Source organism: Cryptotermes secundus, unplaced genomic scaffold (assembly GCF_002891405.2).
Source record: "Cryptotermes secundus unplaced genomic scaffold, Csec_1.0 scaffold1307, whole genome shotgun sequence".
Lineage (NCBI taxonomy): Eukaryota > Metazoa > Arthropoda > Insecta > Blattodea > Kalotermitidae > Cryptotermes > Cryptotermes secundus.
The window spans coordinates 496,690-515,689 of NW_019718290.1; the positions used below are offsets into that span (position 1 = coordinate 496,690).

General features: G+C 43.4%; 1 protein-coding gene across 4 annotated transcripts in view; it reads right to left on the bottom strand.

Moving 5' to 3' along the window:
* The window catches only part of LOC111875779 (Krueppel-like factor luna), a 284,213-nt gene that overhangs the window by 215,848 nt on the left and 49,365 nt on the right, over window positions 1–19,000 (bottom strand). Inside the window, exon 2 of one of the 4 annotated variants that reach the window (XM_023872304.2) lies at window positions 11,610–11,693. The exons of the other annotated variants lie outside the window; for them this stretch is intronic. The gene's annotated coding sequence lies outside the window, so the exon portion shown is untranslated. The remainder of the gene's footprint in view (window positions 1–11,609; window positions 11,694–19,000) is intronic. 4 annotated transcript variants of the gene reach the window in all.

A 19,000-nucleotide genomic window follows, 5' to 3' on the forward strand; every position in this document is an offset into this window, starting at 1 on the left:
TCTTCCTTCACTGCACATTTCCTTGCTTCCTAAAAGTGCTTTAGGGTTGAATAATGCAACCCCAATTCACTACAAATATTAAAATTCAATTTGTAAAAGAATGTGTTTTGGCTGTTAACACAATATTTTGAAATACCATCTAGATTATAATATCCCTGAAGCCATACATGTACTTTACATGAGGTTTATATACTTCGGGATATCGGTATATAAAGGGGCGTGTAGTTACACCGATCGGCCTGCAGGCAAACTCCTTTCGCTCTATCAGAAACCTGCACCATCTCAAAAGACGGCGTATCAATGAATAATAATAATAATAATCTTCAAAGCACAGCTTTACACTGTTTTACTAAACAAGTCTCACAGCCAATTTCAAAAACTGTGCATGACGCTGACATGTCTGTCAGGAGAGAATGCTGGACGGTTATCTCAACGGTCTACCGCTCTGTTCCATGTATATTTACCAGAATTATTATCTGCATTACAAAACTTTTAAAACAGATTTGCTTTTTTGCTGTAAGATCAAACCGGGGAACACGTAACATTGCATTTACCCTNCCTGGTACTCATTTTTATTACAGGCTGAGTCGACCCCAGGGCCATAGTGCGGCTGGAAGGATTATGTCAATTGAAAAAAAAATCCAATGACCTCATCGGCTTGTAGCATAGTGCCTCAACCAACTACGCTCTCGCGTGCCCACACTTTTATCCTGTGAATTATGCGCTTATTTAGAGTTAAATATAATTTCGCTCCCCTCGTTGGTGTCTCCACCTTATCGTGGTGAGGGGGTTTCAGTATGCCAAGGACCCTGAGAGCTATACCAGTGGTAGCGTAGCTACTGGCAGAGCCTCCCTTGCTGGACAGGTCAAAGGGTAGGCATAAGACGAAGAGATCATTGGGCTCTGTGGTGGACAAAGTGACGCTGGGGCAGGTTTTCTAGATGTACTGTGACTTCCCCTACCAATTCACATTCCACTAACCATCCATCCTGTCGAAAATGACAGCGTCGTTAAATATCAAAACCTTGTTCTTACGGACAAGCTAGTAGTTGCTCAGCCACTCGCGAAATTCCAATAGAAAGGTCTATAGATAACGCTCCACACTTGTATTCGGGAGGTGTTCCGTTCGAATCTCGACCTGGATACTGAATATAATGGCTGAAGGTTCTCGTGTTATTCCTCAGCCATCCAAGGCAAATTCTGGGATAGTACGTCGACTGGGCCACGATCGCTCACATCCAAGTGAAATACTGAAATACTGAAACCAGCGATACATAAAATACAACAATAGAGAAAAAGATTTCCAGAAGTTTATAGAACCAGAAGGTTCATTACCGTGGTCACCAGAGTCCGTCACTGGTTCCCCTTCTAGCCTTTTAAGAACACTATTATCCTCCCATCTATGCCTAGATATTCGTAGTAGTATTTTTTCTTCAGGATCTCTCACCGAATTTTTTGGGCATATCTTCTTTCTCCAATGTGCGCTAAATGCCCTGCCCATCAAGTCGTCACCTTAATAATACCTGTCATGGAGTGGAGATTATGAATCTTCTCGTTATGCAAACATCTGCAACCCCCTGTCACTTCTTCCCCCTTGAGTCTGAATATTCTGCTCAGCACCCTGTTGGCAGACATCCTCAACATGTCCCGTTCCAGTACCTTAAACACACGGCAATATTCCAACATTCTGATCATCAAAAGTTTTAGTTTCTTTATTTCTCTTTTCCTGTCCCATTCTTTATTTTATTCTTTCCTTCCTGCAGTGAAGAAGGCGATGGTTGTAAGAGGGAAGAAGGGCGTGACTTCAGGCTCCATCCAAGGTAATTTGTAACCAAGGCAACGGACGGTTGCAGCTCCTGTGCGAGACGGCAGCAACCCGCTCAACTCCACACATTACATGAGGACAGTCATACGCATAAGTTACACAATAAAGCATTGCTCTCCTCACAGACCCTCATTCTTCCTTACCATTCGCTATATATAAAATATATAACAAGATAACACTGAATCTGAGCTAAATTAAGCCCCACGTCATGGAGGTATACCTCCATGTACTCTTATACTCGAGGAGACATAGAAAACAGCGTCATGCTCCAGACACTTTACTCCCGTGGAGATAGTGTCGTGTACCCACAGGGCAGGAGGTTGTGTGGGCCACACAGCCGAGCAGGATGCTATGGAGAATAGAACATCTCGTGCCCCTGCAGATAACAGAACTTCCAGCCGTCATGCCCGTAGCCCGACTGCGATAGTACTTGAAAATAAGCATATCTCTGAGGGCAAGCATCAGTTCGCTGCCCTCCTGTTGAGGATGTCCACAGTAAATGACACAACTCTGCCAGTATAGAGACTGGACTATGGGCTACATAAAGTGAGAACTGCGGTTCGATTCCCGGTAGGAGCAAAAGATTCTCATCTTCATCGCAGCGCCCAGATCGTCTCTGCGGTGCACACCCCCCTCATCCAGTGGACGCTGGGGGAGTAGGGGTGAAGCTCACCACTCACCTCCATCTAGTGCCGAGGGTAAGTACGCATTACCTCAATACGTCTTCATGGCGCACTGCTTAATTAAGCAGAGACACAACTTTGTCTTTAGCGAATTATTAGCATTAACCAGTCAGCACGAAGAAATTTCTTACTCTCTTTGGACAGCATCAGGCTCCCCGCCCCACCCCATCCCTCATTTCTACTTCCACCGCACATGCTGGTGTACATAGGCCGCACTCAAAGAAGATCCTGCGCGTGTATATTTAGGGAAGTGTAATGCACTCCGACGTTACAATATGGATTCTCTGGCATTAACACGAGGCAGTAGGAACGCGAGGGACCTAAGCAAGCCACTGTAATGAAATCCTCGCCAATTTGGGAGTTCTTAAAAACTGCAATTTACTTTTACGTAACTGAAAATTAAATATCCCCGACAACTTATAACAGATGGGAAAACATGTAGAGTAAGGGACCACCAAACGCGATAAATCCCAATACGATGCGACGAACATACGAAAAAAAAGCAGGTCTTTTGAGAAGGGGGGGAGGTTCTCAAGTGTCTGAAACCTCCCCAGTAAGGTCCTCTACCGTCACGCCAAATTTGGCAGAAACAGGTGCAACGGTGCGGAAATGAATAAAGAGCAACCAACACACACAAAGTCCACGGAAAGAACTGCACACCCGCACAGCAGCACAAGGTCATAAGCAGAATCCCTCGAAAAGCAAGAACACACACATGGGCAAACATCCGGCAACACAGACAGTAGGGACACGACAACATACGGCAAAAGGAAAATATAACACACCATTCAATTTTAATTTCAATCTCACTTGCTCACTCATGGAGCTGAGCCCTTCTTCAGAAGTCGCCAATTCTGCAGCTACTCAACAACTTCTCAGCATTTTATGGAACCCGAAGGTTCGTTACCGTGTTCACAAGAACACTCCACTGGTTCCTATCCTGAGCCAAATCAATCCAATCCATACCATCCCATCATATCTCTCCAAGATCCATTTAATATTGTCCACCCACCTACGCCTTGGTCTTCCCTGTGGTCTCTTTCCTTCTGGCTTTCCCACCAATATCCTATACGCATTCCTCGTCTCCCCCATTCGTGCTACATGCCCTACCGACCTCATCCTCTTTCACTTGATCATTCTAATTATACTTGGAGAAGAGTACAAGTTATGAAGCTCCTCATTATGCAGTTTTCTCCAACCTCTTGTCACTTCATCTCTCTTCGGTCCAAATATTCTCCTCAACACCTTGTTTTCAAACACCCTCAGTCTATGTTCCTCCCTTAATGTCAGAGATCAAGTTTCACATCCATACAGAACCAGAGACAAAATTATAGTTTTGTATATTCTAACTTTTATGGTTTTTGGACAACAAACGAGAAGACAAAAGGCTCTGGACTGAATGGTAGCAAGCATTACCTGAGTTAAATTTCCTCTTAACTTCCTCCTGAATCAGATTTTGATTACAATATTTCAATACTTTAAACATTTTAATTTTAATATTTAATACAGTTTACAGCATAAGGGCATTACATAACAACATACCTGTACAATGCACTCCCAATATGTAAACACTGGTCAGTGTAGCGAGGTACAGCAGATAGAAGGAAGGGTGACTTAAAAAAAAACTATGTGTACCAGATGGTGGCCGCAATAGGCCGAAACACGTAGTACATGCAAACGCAAGGCGTGTTATACCAGGGCTGTGGCGACTGAACAATGTTAAACACCATAAACACACACCTTTTGTGTAGGTGTAAGGGGAGACAGGTAGAACGCAGGTATTAATGAACTTATGGAACATTGCGAACATGAAACATAACGACAGGGTCAGTCTGCCCTCTCGTCCAAAAAGATCCTCCCCAAAGACAAACACTGGAAGTGTCTAAACAGAGGGTAAAACTAGTTATGAGCCCAAACGGGGCTCGACACCAAGACAGTTAGATGGACTGGAGGTCAGTCACAATCGTAACTTGGACTTCGCCTCGCATTCACCCTGAATATGGCAACTATAATATACGCCGAAAGCCAAACTTACACTTTACACAAGTTATTCATTTCCTGAGTTTCCTTAATTAATAGAGATTTGAGGATTTCATAGCAGTAACTACGGTTACAGTTCTTCTGCGATGTGATGCCATGTATTCTAGGAGATTCCTCCGAAACGTCGACAACCATCTACTAGATTACAAGGCTTCACATACCAGAACAAGTTATTCACACGCTAATATTCATTTTACTCTTAATTTACTGCAAAAGGCAAACTCGGCGGTTTCATCAGACCAGACACGCTAAAGGCATGTAACTTACAAACATCTACCGCAACAACCCCCCCTCATTACATGTAACGTCTATAATTACACATCATTACCGGCGACACCTCCCACTCTTGTCAGAACAATCTACAGTCCGCATGAAAACCCGCCATTTACACATAAAACATTAACAAGCTACAAACAAATACATTCAGAGCCGAGACGGATGTGTCCGTATAGCTACGGGCTACATGCTGCATGGGTTTGGTTCCCGGCAGAGACATGAGCTTTTCTCTACTCCACAAGGTCCAGACCCACCCACCCTCCTGTGCAATGGGTACCGGGGGCTCTTTCTCCGGAGGAAAAGCGGCTGGGGCGTGAAGCTGACCGCTCACCTGCGTCTATTTCCGAGGTCCACTCCCAAATATGTCTTCAAGGTGTGATGAAGGGAGTTTGTAACGTTAAAATTAAGTGGTATATATCGCGCCATAGCTCAAGCGGTTAGTCGCTGGTTTCCCACCGCGGCGGCCCGGGTTCCATCCCGGGTCTGGTCAAGTGGGATTTGTGGTGGACAAAGTGGTGCTGAGGAAGGTTTACTCCGAGTACTTTGGTTTCCCCTGCCAATCTTCATTCCACCAAATGCTCCACAATCACCCTCACCTATCATCTGGGGCTGGTACAATAGGCCAGAAGTGGCCGCAGTACAAGGGACTTAGTCCCACCCCACTAGAAATAAAAAAAGAGTGGTGATTAATTAAGGACAGGGACAGTTTTTTTTCCTTGGCACTACAGCCCCAGTGGGCCTAGGCCTACCTCCATTAACTTCTCCGTTCACTTCGGTTTTTCTAGATATTACACATTCGGTAGGACATCTTGGGCGGGAGATCAGCTCCTCGCAAGGCCTCTACCTGTACACAAACACAGAAAAACGCACACACAGAAACTAAACATCCATGCCCTGAGTGGGATTCGAATCCACGATCCCGGTTTCCAAGCGAACGAAGACAGTACACGCCTTAGACCGCTCGGCTACCGTGACCGGCCGGGACAGCTTTACCTTTAACTTTTTAAACCAATATACTACTCTGTCCAAAAAGTATCCGACTTTGGGCCGGGAAAAAAAGTTCTGTATCTGGGTGGTTACAATACCTAATCGCCTTCAAAGTAGGCCCCTTGTGACTCCACACACTTAGCCCAGCGGTCCTTCCATCGCTGGAAGCAATTCTGGAAGGTTTCTTTTGGAATGGCGTGCAGCTGCGCCGTCGCGTTCTGTATGATGTCCTCGCGGCTGTCAAAACGGCAGCCTTTAGCGGTGTCTTCAGTCTCGGGAACAGCCAGAAATCACAAGGAGCCATGTCAGGAGAGTAGGGAGCCTGGCGAACCTGCGGAATGCCGTGCTTGGCCAGGAAAACCTGGATCAGGTGTGATGAATGAGCTGGGGCGTTGTCATGATGCAGCTGCCAGTTGCGTGCGTCCCACAGCTCCGGTCTCTTACGCCGAACTGCATCACGAAGATGGCGGCGGACTTCTTGGTAGTAATCCTTATTGACAGTCTGGCCTAGTGGTGCATACTCATGACGCACAACAGTCAGTATCACCTTCACATTGCTCCGAACCTGTCATGCTCTTTTGGGCCTCGGGGATGTTGGATGCTTCCATTGTGACGCCTGGACCTTGCTTACCAGGTTATATCCGTATACCCACGACTCGTCACCAGTGATCACAGTCCTCAGGAACTCAGGATCCCTGTTGGCGCACTCCAGCATGTCCTGCGCGACCTCAAGACGGAGTTGTTGCTGCTCCGGCGAAAGCAGCTTGGGCACAAATTCTGCCGCCACTCTTCGCATGCCCAAATCCTCAGTTAAAATTGTGTTTGCGGAACCTCTGCTGATCCCACCCTCATCAGCAACTTCACGGATGGTCAAACGACGGCTCTCCATGATCAGTGTCCGCACTTTTTCAATAACATCAGCATTGACGGTCTCCCGGAACGCTGCCCACTGTCCGCCGACATACGGCCATGTTTGAAGCGGTTGAACCACTCTTTAATTTGAGTCACCCCCATTGCATCATCGCCGAAAGCCTGCTGAATTTTGCGGATTGTTTCCGCTTGGGTGTCCCCAAGTTTCTGACAAAACTTAATGCAGTATCGCTGCTCCAAGCGTTCTGTCATCTTGAGCGAAACGAGAATGCGACGAACACGTGTTACACCACTTCGCTATCTGGCAGCCACAGACGCATCCGGCAGTGTTGCGAGTCAGCAAAAAATCACGCATGCGCATGAAAGTCCCATCTATCACTACGCTCAGTTTTCCCACCCGTTTGGCAATTACTTACAGCGGAAAAAAATAAAGTCGGATATGTTCTTGTTTCTGCACTATTAATCTTTTACATTATAGTTGCAATTATTTGTAACACCTACGTAACGTGTTTTCTGTGAGGTGCGAACTTGATCTGTATATACTATTTAGAAGAAAATCAGTCTTTAAAGGGGTAATTAGAAGAAAAATGTCGCGTCCTGCATTAGTAATGTAAGTGAAACAATTTTTTTCTTGCGTCCAATATGGTAATCTGGCGGAATAAAAGAAACCAAAGGAAACACGAACCCCCTGCGTTCCTTTCAAATCCCCTAACTACACGTACTTAGGATATTTTGAAATTTCAGCCCTGGCTTTCCTTAATGGCGTCTCTACATCAGCCGGTAGGCACATCACGTGCCACGCGCGTCCTTCCATCCAGTAAGCAACTTTCAGAATTCATCAGCCTGCCTCCTCTTTGGCTACCCCCCCCCCACAGAATAAAAAAAAAAAAAAAAAGAAATANGATCGACTTCGTTAGAAGAAACACAAAAATTAATGGATGCAGACAGGAGACGGCGCGGACAGCTAGTGGGTGGGCGGCTGGGGGGGGGTCTATCAGCTTTGTTTATGCAGACAACTCTTCACAGAGGACACACTAACTCTCTGCTACAACTGTGTCGTCATTTCGGCGACGTATCAGCTACAGAACTGCAGCGCGGATATTGACTAGACTAAGTGGTAGATGGATGAGGAAGCAGAGGTAAGGAATTCTTTCCTTCTCCACGGCGTCCAGACAAGCTCAGGAGTCATACTCTACGGGAAATGGGAGGCTCTTTACGGCGGTAAAGTGACCAGGGTATGAAGCTGACCATTTGCCTCCATCATATTTACTGTAGGTTGTTTATTTAACGATGTCAGTATCGAGAGTACACAGAGTTGGATGTCAGGGTGATCATGAATGTGGAGCGGCTGGTGGGGGAAACTGGAGTACTCTGAGAAACCCACCGCAATACAAATATATCCATCATAGAACAAGACATGAGCAGGGATCAAAACAGAGGCGCCGCGGCGGCAAGCCGTTTCTTTTATTACTTCACGACGCATTCACTATTCCTGTATACTACATAGCGGCGATTGGTTGGACGACTAAACTGCAGGGGCTGTGGCAGTCAGCTAATCGAAATACTATCTCGGCACTTGCCTGGAGGGACTGAGGTAAACCATAAAATATGTGAGAATAGCCGGTGATTCGAACCAAGCGCATCCCGTCCACAACAGCTTTGCTTCTACGCCAATTTGCTCGGAACCTCCACATAAGTGCCCAGGTTAAGAATAAACGGAGCTATACCTCCACTATTCTATACGTCTTCAATACCCTGATGATTAATTAAGCACACAGAAAACTTAAATCTGGAGCTTTGTACTTTACTGCGAACCCAAATATCCAGGCGTGCTTGTAGTTCGGTAGGAATGAAATTCGCTCCAAGACTGTACGAATATTGTGGGAGTGAAGGAAGTGGGCACAGGAACAAGCAAATCTTTGGTTTTTCATAAATAGCAACTACTGTGCTTTGGAGGGTTAGAGGACAACGTGTACTGTTCAGTTTGAAATTAATGCGATACCTGAAGTGGAATTGGAGGTCACAGGCCTCCGGGCAGGCGTACCGCTAATGTGAGCTCGACATGTGAACTCTCAGGCTCACTTCAGGGCTCCAGCCCCTGTATGTGGTTAGCACTGTCTTTTTTCTCGAACCACAGAATTCTCCCCTGCCTTCCCTCAAACCCGTCTGCACGTCCCTCCTTCTACAATCTCTTTATCTGCTTCGTCCTTTCTTGAAAAATTCCTAATTACTTTCAGAATATGTACCTCGTCTGTAACTATTGTCGCGTGTTTTGAGTGTGACTATAGACGGGGTTTGGATTGGTAATCGGATTTACCGGACACACTCGTAACTACAAATAACTACGACAGTCTGAGTTATAAACTCCAAAGATCATTGTAACTACAGCACATAAACAGTCTTCCAAGTCTTTATTAGCCGTTGCTTGGTAACGGCATTCAACGGTAGACGTTCCCCTTCCTCTGGGTTCCCGAACTGTCCAAGGAGTCCTATCGTATTTATATAACTACGTGGCCTGTAGTCCGCAAGCGAACTATACCGACCGAGAGACCTCCGCTTCTCGGCGAAGATATTGCCAACTTTAGCGGATAGAGGGTGTCACGTGGTTAGCGCAAAGCGCAATGGCCGTTAATCTTGGTTTTCTAGACCGGAGCCGCTATTTCATTGAAATAGCTCCTCAATTATTATCACGAGGCTGAGTGGACCCTGCTCCAGGCCCACTACTTCTCAGAAAATCTGGTAGCGCCGGAAATCGAAACCGGGACCTCTGGATCTGTAGCCAGGAACTCTGACCACTCGACCACAGATTACGAAACTTAAAAAGAGGCCAGGGCCCAACAAAGGGCTGTAGAGCCATTGATTAATGAATAAAGTATGACGACCGAAATTACACTGAAAACAGAATCTATTAAGTGTCGAATGATGACGTCGCTAACCAACGATGACGTACTCTCATCCCGACAGCAGGTGGTGTTATAAACTCGGTTTCTTGAGCATAATTCAGCCACGTATTGCAGTGAAGCCTAAATCATGGGGGCCCATCCTTTCAGTGCGCAATCTAAAACTGCAGATGGCGTAATTAAGAAGAAATCGCAACTTGAGCAGGAATCAAATACCAAGCACAATATTCAGTGTCGTAATTTTTTTTCCACACAGTCTTTGACAGTAATATCGGCGCCGAACGTCTCGACGCTATTCCAGGAACTGTACATCTACAGTGCCTAATCCCGTCCAACCTCTCTATAAAGTCAGACATAGGCTATACAAAAGTTTTTAATTTTAACGTTGCTCTGTTAAGGATTTTTCTAAGCTTGTTGTTTAACGACGCTCTCAGTATCGAGGCCATATAGCGTCGATGATAGGATGAATAATGAATGGGGAGCAGTTGAAGGAACGAGAATTGGCAGGGGAAACTGAAGAACTCAGAGGAAACCCGAGCTGGGAAGTCGGCAACGGAGTGTCTGAGCTAGTGCATAATTAATTGAGAGTTTTACAGTCTCCAACCCCTCCTCACACCCAACACGGCCTCTTCTCTAACTAATTCAGTTTTAATTTCAACTGATATTAACAGCACCGTCACCGCACAGAAAACATCGCGTCTTCGTCAAGACGAGGCAAAGGAAAAGAAGAAGACGACTGTATAAGACCACTGTTTCTTCCCAAAGCTGCTCTTACAGTATTTTACTCGAGTTTTGTGAATAGGAAACGAACACCGTCGGCCAGAAAGCAATTTTAAGATGCGGGAGAAATTGCCTGTGTATTTACGGCACTACACTCGACGGTCCTCCTGCTGCAAGCGACATCTTCCATTTAAGTGCTCTGTAATTCAATTAGATCCTTTGTCTAACTCGAGAGACCTCGAATCGAACACTTCCTCACTCCACCCCTTCACTCAAGGGGTTACTACTGGTAGTTACTTCATGGCGACCAATCCATTACCTTATTCGTGTAAGTAACTAAACTCCACTGGAACCAACAGTCGCTCAGCTACTCAAGATATCCCTCACCTTCTGCACAACCCAAAGGTATTTATGGACTGACGTACTTGCTGTAACACAGCATCGTGGCAGGTAATCAGACAGCATTTCCCAAGTTTCCGTCTATTGATTGCAGCTGCCCTGTCCGTGGAGAAAATAATTATTTAATGAGTCAGTCTCATTAGATCTGTAACTCCAAAATATTTCTTTATTTTTTTTTGCGAAATATGCGACAAGATGTTCTCATAAAAACGTAGTTACAGTTGCATAATGCGAAGAGGCCAACTATGGCCAACAGCTGCCTCACGACACTGTAACCAAAGCCTGAGATACGCCATCTCGTTCGAAAATAAAGCAACAATGATTCTGTATTCTGTACTGCTCATGTGTCTTTGCGCGGTCTACGGCATGAACTGTCTTCGCCCGCACAAACACTGCGATCGTGGGTTCCAATCCCGTTTGTGTGCGCTTATTCTGTGTTTGTGCTGTCCTGTGTGTTCAGGTGACGGCCTTACGACGGGCTGATCCCCAGTCCAAGGAGTCTTACCGACTTTGCAAAACATCAAGAAACTGAAAAAGCGGCCAAGGACCAATAATGGGCTGTAGATAGACAGAGGTAGGTGGGTGGGTAGGTGGATTGACGGATTGATGGATGGACGGACAGACAGAGACATATAGAGAGATATAATAGCGGTCGAACATTTCTTGCGCCTCAGTCCCTCTACAGAATTTCCGCGATAGTGTCTCAAATCAGCCCACGACAACTTCCCTCGAGCAAATCTTCCCGAAGTTTGACGCTCGTTGCCGAAAAAATGGGTCCACAGAACTGTTCCCTAGCAACGGCCGTTGTACGACCGCTTGGATGACGAATCGGCTTATAGTAAAGTATCTACCTAAGTTCGTTATCAGGGGCGCGGAGAGAACATACATACTTAAGCTAATGCACCTTACCGTGCTCTTGGAGTAAAGTAATACTACGGCGCATGCTCAGTTATGTTGCCACAGCTCTCATGTTACTTTCCCACGTGTACCAACCTGAAACAAAAAGGAAACAATATGTACACAACAGCAGATAAAACGAAGTTGTTTAATTTCACCTACTTATGTTCTATGTAATGGCGCAAGGGTTATGTACAAGCAGATATAGTTTTTTTTTTGGTAAATTTGAAATAATAGTAGCTAGACTGTAAGATTAAGAAACAGAAATGATGAAACGTACCAAGAAGCTTGGGTTTGCGAAGAAGTGTAACAGGCAATACCTTAGTAATCAGAATGCTAGCACGGCAGTGTAATAGCGCTGACTTTGAGGAAGAAGCTATATGAAGTAGGTCATAAACACTATGGCAGGAGGAAAACTTTGAGTCGGAGAAGGCGGTAGACCCGAAAGAGTCAACCCCTTCTCGATAGACAGCAAATGAGTGGGCCACACCGACCCAAAATCACGTCAGAATGGGCGGGCCAATATACCCCGGAACATAAAGAATCAGCAAGAAGAGGGTACATACTAAACCCTAGAGGAATCAATCAAAAAACCTTTTGACTTTTGAATATTATTAAGTGGCTTAGAGTTCAGCCGGAGGCTATCGCCGAGAGAGCGATGGCAATGAGTGGGTGTTGGTTGGTGATGGCGAGCGTCTGTTTCCTCAGCTCAAGTAAGTGAAACAACTTCATACAGCCGTGAACATTAAGTGTGATAGTGATAATTTTAAAGTGTAAACCCCAGAGAAAGATAGTGCAAACTAGATGGACTAGGTTCACTAAGAGTTACAGAGGCATAGAATACCCGACAGCGGGGTGACAGGAGATAGAACTAATGAGGTGCTGCAGGATCATCATCAAATATAATACGAACCGACGAACGTCGGCAAAGTGTGTATATAGTATTATATAGCGACATAGGGAAATAGAATAGGATAGGAATGTGTGTGATTTTAATTCAACATAGCATTTCCTTAAGTGTTACCCTCTTCCCTGACGACTCCAGGACCTCCCTAAGCTTCGGCGAATTGCGAGTTAAGCCAGGACCAGTGACGTAAGCAATGATAAGTTTACTAGAGTTCTTGACATACAAGATGGTGGCAGCATACTAAACCGGGTGACAGAGCGGGATACTTCCATGCCCCCCTGTCACCACGGCATAACAGTGGTGTAGCGGCGGCATAACAGTGGCGACAGCGGTGAGATAACCAATCCACCCCTGTCGTAAGGACGTAACAGTGGTGGCAGCGGTGGGATACCTCCACGCCACCCTGCCACCACGGCATAACATTCTACGAGTATGAAACTTGGTCTCTGACATTTAGCGAGGAACACAGACTGAGAAGGTCTGAGAACAATATTCGTTTTTCTAACGGCTTCTCAAGAAAGACTTGGCTCCATGGACTTAGTTATGTTACGGTGCTTTCAGTGTGGCATCGCAGACTATATAGCGTCGAATGGTAAGCTGACAGAAGTGGCCGTGACCTAACAGAGGTCCTATATTTGCATTTACATGGAGGGCCTGAAGAAAACATCAAAGAACATCAGTGTCCCGGCGGATATTTCGAACCCAGCACCTCTCACATACATGTCTAGAGCGTTAATGCTACATAAACCTGCCCAGTGATGTTCATGTTATATTCTGGCGTATCCTAGACGACTTGTTGGATTTAGGTTCTTACAGCGGTAACTATGAGGAATGCTGCCTTCTGGGATGTCAGGCAGTCGAGTCGTACAGACGTTTGCCGATATTTCGGAGTAACTTAGTGTTCCCATCTTCAGGACGGAAGAACCTACTGATTCTCCCTAGGCTTCTTCTGAGACTTGAATCTTTAACATGGCTTCCTTTGAAGGGCTAGTTCTGCTCACTTTTTATTGGGTATTTACTTGGTTTGCTCTTCGACCCTGAAGATAGGAAGTTACTTTCCTCCGAAACGTCGGTGAACCTCAACCCGCCTACATGACGTCACTCTTCGATTCTCAGCTTGTATATACTTACGGAGCACAGATTTCTGTGTAGCAACTGACATTAGCTCGAGCCTATGTGCGAATGCGCGGATGGTAATCTGTGTTGGTTCTACAAACTCAATAATACTCCACATCAAAAAAATTATCAGTTAACTGTGATGCCTTCACATATTACTCGAAACTCTCAAACTAGAGAATTTTATTTCAGAAACAAAAAAAAATTAACTTCGACTTCAGAATTTAATCTGTAACTACTTCTGAATACCCATAATTCATTTAACTGCGTATGGAATATAATTAAATTTTTGTTCGTAATTCAATCGTACACGTACAAAGGCTTCGTATGATGGCTAGGTAAGTGAAAAGTTTGTTAGAAATATATGTAAATATACGGTTTGGTAAAATTCTAACCCCTCCCCTCCCCAGTTTCAGTCGTCATATGCCTCTTATTAAAATGATTATTGAGTAAACTCCGCTCCGTCCCTCACTACAGGGGCTAGAACTTCACTTCTGCCTTCAGAACATCTGAAGAGCACAAACGTATCCATTGCAGGGAAATCCAAATCGACTTCATGGTGCGCCAATGTTTAAATTTCCCGCCGACGGATCGACACCGGAAGTAAACTGAAAACACAATTTAGTAACTTCGTAATGGTGACGCAACGGTCTGACTGACGGACCTCGTTCTCACACCAGATGACGTGCACGTCGCGAAGATGGGTTGGTCTATACCAAGGGTCCCCAAACTACGGCCCGCGATGTGATTTTATCCAGCCCGCGAAAAAATTGTGCAGAAATGCGCCAATTGAACTAACTGTCCAATGAGTACTGGTTACAAAAAATACTTGTTCATAGATTTCAACTGATGTTTGTAATACCTCTCAACTATTAGTATTTTTTCGTGGCGTCGGCGATGAACTTAATGTCATACAGGAATTAGCCTCACTTCACAGCATGCATGGCACTACAACAGGAGATATCTCCAAAGAAATACAAAATTACACTAACAGAATATAATTTGGACTGGAACCGTCTGCAGTGCGTGACAGTTGATGGAGGAAAACACATGTCTGGTATAAAAATATGTTTGGTTGGCCAAATCACAAAAGCTTGTGAGGATGCAGGAATATCAAAGCCAATGTTTCTTCACTGTGTTATACACCAACAAGCACTCTGTGCAAAACACGTTGATATGAGCTCTGTTTTAAAACCTGTTATTTCTATCGTTAATTTCATTCGCTGTCATGCACTTAACCATCGCCAGTTTCGGTCTTTTCTCGAGGAATGTGATTCCGAGCTTACTGACCTGACATATTATACTGCAGTTCGATGGCTTAGCTGTGGAAAGGTTCTTTCGCGCTTCTTTCAGCTCAGGAATGAAAGTGATATATTTCTTACCGAGAAAAACCATCACGAAACACTTTTATCAGATACCGAGTGGTTTTGGAAATTAGCATTTTTTTCCTGATCTGGTGAACCATATGAACAATTTGAATTTAAAGTTTCAGGGTGAAAATAACTTAGATGTGATTTATTTGCACTTATCAAGGCATTCAGAGCAAAGTTGATACTTCTGGAAAGCCAAGTGAAAAACTGTAACTTTGTTCATATGCTATACTGTGCAGAGTTCCATAAAAAGGGTGAAGCAGAATTTCCTTCCTCGTTTGCAAATTTAGTCATTTCAGATTTGAAAGAACAATTTTGGAAGATATTTGCTGATTTGGATTCCAGTGTTCAGGAAATTAGATTGTTTCCAAATCCGTTTGACTGTGATGCTACATATGTCCCAAGTCAAATTCCAATGGAAATTATTGAACTTCAGGAAAATTATCATATATTAAAGACAAATACAGGGAAAGAAATTTGATTGAATTGTATAAATTTCTGAACTCTAAGCAATTTCCAAATTTAAAGAAATTTGCTTGTAAATTTATCTCCATTTTTGGGACGACATATATGTGTGAACAAACTTTTTCCAAGATGAAGTACATCAAGTCGAAATACAGGGCAAATTTATCCGATGAACATTTAAAGTCGCTACTTGTGATTAGCGTTTCAAAATTTTAACTACAATTTAATCAGATTTTAAGAATGCAAAAAGAGTTCCATCATTCACATTAATTGTTTTATTATAATTTGTGATGAAAATATGAACATTTGCTGCTACTGTTTGTTGTCATTAATATACGATAATTTATTCTCACGTACTTTGTATTTAGTTTACGAAATCCAGAGTTATTAATTTCTCATTTTACCCGGCCCGTTGAAAGTGCTGAATTACCTAATGTGGCCCGCGGTTCGAAAAGTTTGGAGACCCCTGGTCTACACTATACACTCATCAAATTTCGGAGATACGAAATTGAACCTCCACCTATTCATACCGAAGCCACAAAATATGGAGACGACCTAAAAGAACAACCACTTTACTCCATTATTTCCCTCTTCATCATAATCTTCTGCTTGTCTCCTCCTTCTTCCAACTTTCTTTTTATTTTGTTTTCTCAATTGTTTTCTTATCTTCCTCCGCCTCCTCTTTTCCTTTATGCCTCGTCCCTTCTTGAACTTACTCTTCTTCTCCATTTCTTTCCTTCTTTTTATGTTTACCTTCCTCTTGCGTCATCCTTTTCCCTTGTCTTCTCTTCTTTCAAAACTCCCTTTCCTCCTTCTCACCTACTCTTCTATATTATTTTTCTCCTAAGTCTTTGTCTCTTTTTCCTTTTCTTCTTTGATGTTCTTGCGTGTCTCTTATTTCCTGTCTATGCCCGCTTAATTGAAAGTTCAAAGTCTGAAGTGGTTACCCTGATGTGAAATCTGTCACATCCTGGGAACGTCACTGAGAGAGAATTTCCTTTGTATTTCTCAACGTCTTGCTAACAATATTAGTGGAACATCCTTTGATAAGGCAAGATGAAGCCTCATAATTCCTTATATAACTTATTCTGCATTTCCTGTATTGATTTTCGGCCCTACATATTATCGAAAGAGACGTCAAGGTCGACAATTAATCCAATCTCCCACGAATAACACATATAAATTGTTAATCGTAAAAACTTTCTCCCTTACACATCGTACTCACTTATGATATCAATGCTCATAGAACAGACAAAAACAAAAGACTGCTGGTTCGTTCGTGACCTACTGTACAACCTGCGTTCATGGCAAACCGAAATCGTGTAGTGATAATGACAACTCTAGCGCTTCCAGAAGTTTTGTATTATTATTGTACGCGTGAAATCAGGGCAGGATGACAATGGAAAGCGCCCCATTGTTGCTGCCTCAGCGAGCGCCACGCACAAGACGGGAAACGGAAATTCACTCAAAACTTGAAAAAGAGGGTGGACGAAATTGGACAAAGTTAACTGCAGGATATACAAGAGTAGAAATAAATGAAGATTAGGGGAAGCTGAGGGAGCCAAATGGGGTGAAGGTACAGAGGGGAATGTTTTCTCTCGCATCCTCAAAAGAATAAATAACATTTCAAGGGATGGTGCAAATATTAGGTTTCCTACTTGTATGAAAACGCTAAAGGAAAGACGCAAAAGAGATTTTGTTTCCTACAGTTTACGTCTGAAGATGCACTATGAGGGCATTAACTAAATAGAGCGCTAATAACCAACTAACCAACGAGCTAAGTAGACATCTAACTAACCGACCAAAAAAATTAAAACTACTTGACTAACTATCCGAACAAACCAACCAACAGACTAACCGATCAACTAAAATTTATTAAGCCAACAGGCTAGCCAACTATCCAACTAACAAACTAAATAACAAGCCGGCCAAAAAGCAAATACGGGGCTTCACAGAGCACAGTCCTTGGGCAGCATATAATTGCTCAACTGCTGTAGTAATTTAAATAGATTACGGTTCCCGACAGTTCATTACCGTGTTCACAAAAGCTCGGCACTAGTCATCTCCTGAGCAACATGTCCCCTATCCACACCCTACCATCTTGTTACTTATATCCATTTTAATATTATGCTCCAGTCTGGGCCTAGGTTTTCCAAGTTACCTCTTCTATTCAGGTTTATCAACCAAAACGCTGATAACACTTCTCAGGTATGCCTGCTACGTGCACCGCCCATCTCATCCTTCCTGATTTGATCATTCTGAGAGCATTTCGTGGAGAGAACACATTATGAAGGTTATCGTTATGCACTCTTCCCAGCCCTCGGTTACTTCCAGCCTCTTGCGTTCAATCTGCTCCTGAGTATACTTCTCTTGGGTATTTTCAGTCTCCAAGTGTTCTCATAAAGTGAGAGACCAATTTAAAGCCCATGCAAAACAACAGGCAAAGTTAGTTTCTTATCAGTAGGGACCGGATTTTTATGCCCTAATAATTCCCTAAATATGTATGCATTTATGCATGAAAAACTTCTGAAATATGCACTAAAATATGCACATAAAAATTTATATCAAATATTAAAATTGATTTTACATTATTTTAAGATCAACAAATAAATATTTAAGTTCATTTTATGTAATCACTAAATGATCAACTTGCAGCAACAAAGCCAACATATTTCATTACAAATTTAAAACCATTGGTACTCACATTTAGCTCTCCGAACTTTCAACTTCTCTTCTGTTGCAGTTCACAATTACTAAATGTTCTAGGTTTTCCATAGTTAGTCGCCTCCTATTGTCTCGTAAGATGTCCTTATAGCGGGAAAAACTTCTTTCCACCTCACAGGAACTTAGGGGCGCATGTACAAAAGCCGCTATTTGCTCCACTGTTAAGTGATTTTTTACTTGGCAGTTCAGTACGCTTACCGGCTAAAATTTCTTCAATTTCACAAATTTGTTCATGTCCTGGATTTTTTTAAAGAATGCTCTGTACTTTTCCCTTTGCTACTTCACCAAGTCTTCCAGGAACCGAATTCAATTTGGAAACAGTGGTTTTGAACACACTTAACGACTGATACAAAGTAGTATTGCTATTGCTTGCCTCCAGTGAGGAAATGGCGGATGGAAGATGAGAGAAGTGAGCAGATATATAGGAAAGAGTAGTTTCTAGTTCTGCGTTTTTTAGTACATCTTGGCTAATTTGAATTGATGCTGCACGTTTGGGATCAAATGGGTTCACGACATTCCTCACTGTTTCTAAACGTTCGGCATAATAAATTCATGGAATTGATAAAAAATTCGGAAACTACGGAGCTATTTGTGGTTTCAAATTGCTCTACCGCGAGAGCAAGAGTGACTGCTCACTCTTATTAAGGGATCCAACTTCACAATTTGCAATAAACCGTCCCTCACAATCTTGTGTTTCGCCGATTGATACCCACACAAAATTATCTTGAATCTTATCTCTAATGCTTTCAATTGTAAGATCGTAACACTGCTTCACGTAATTTTTGCGCACAGTAGATTCATCCGGCACTTTGCACTGTGTA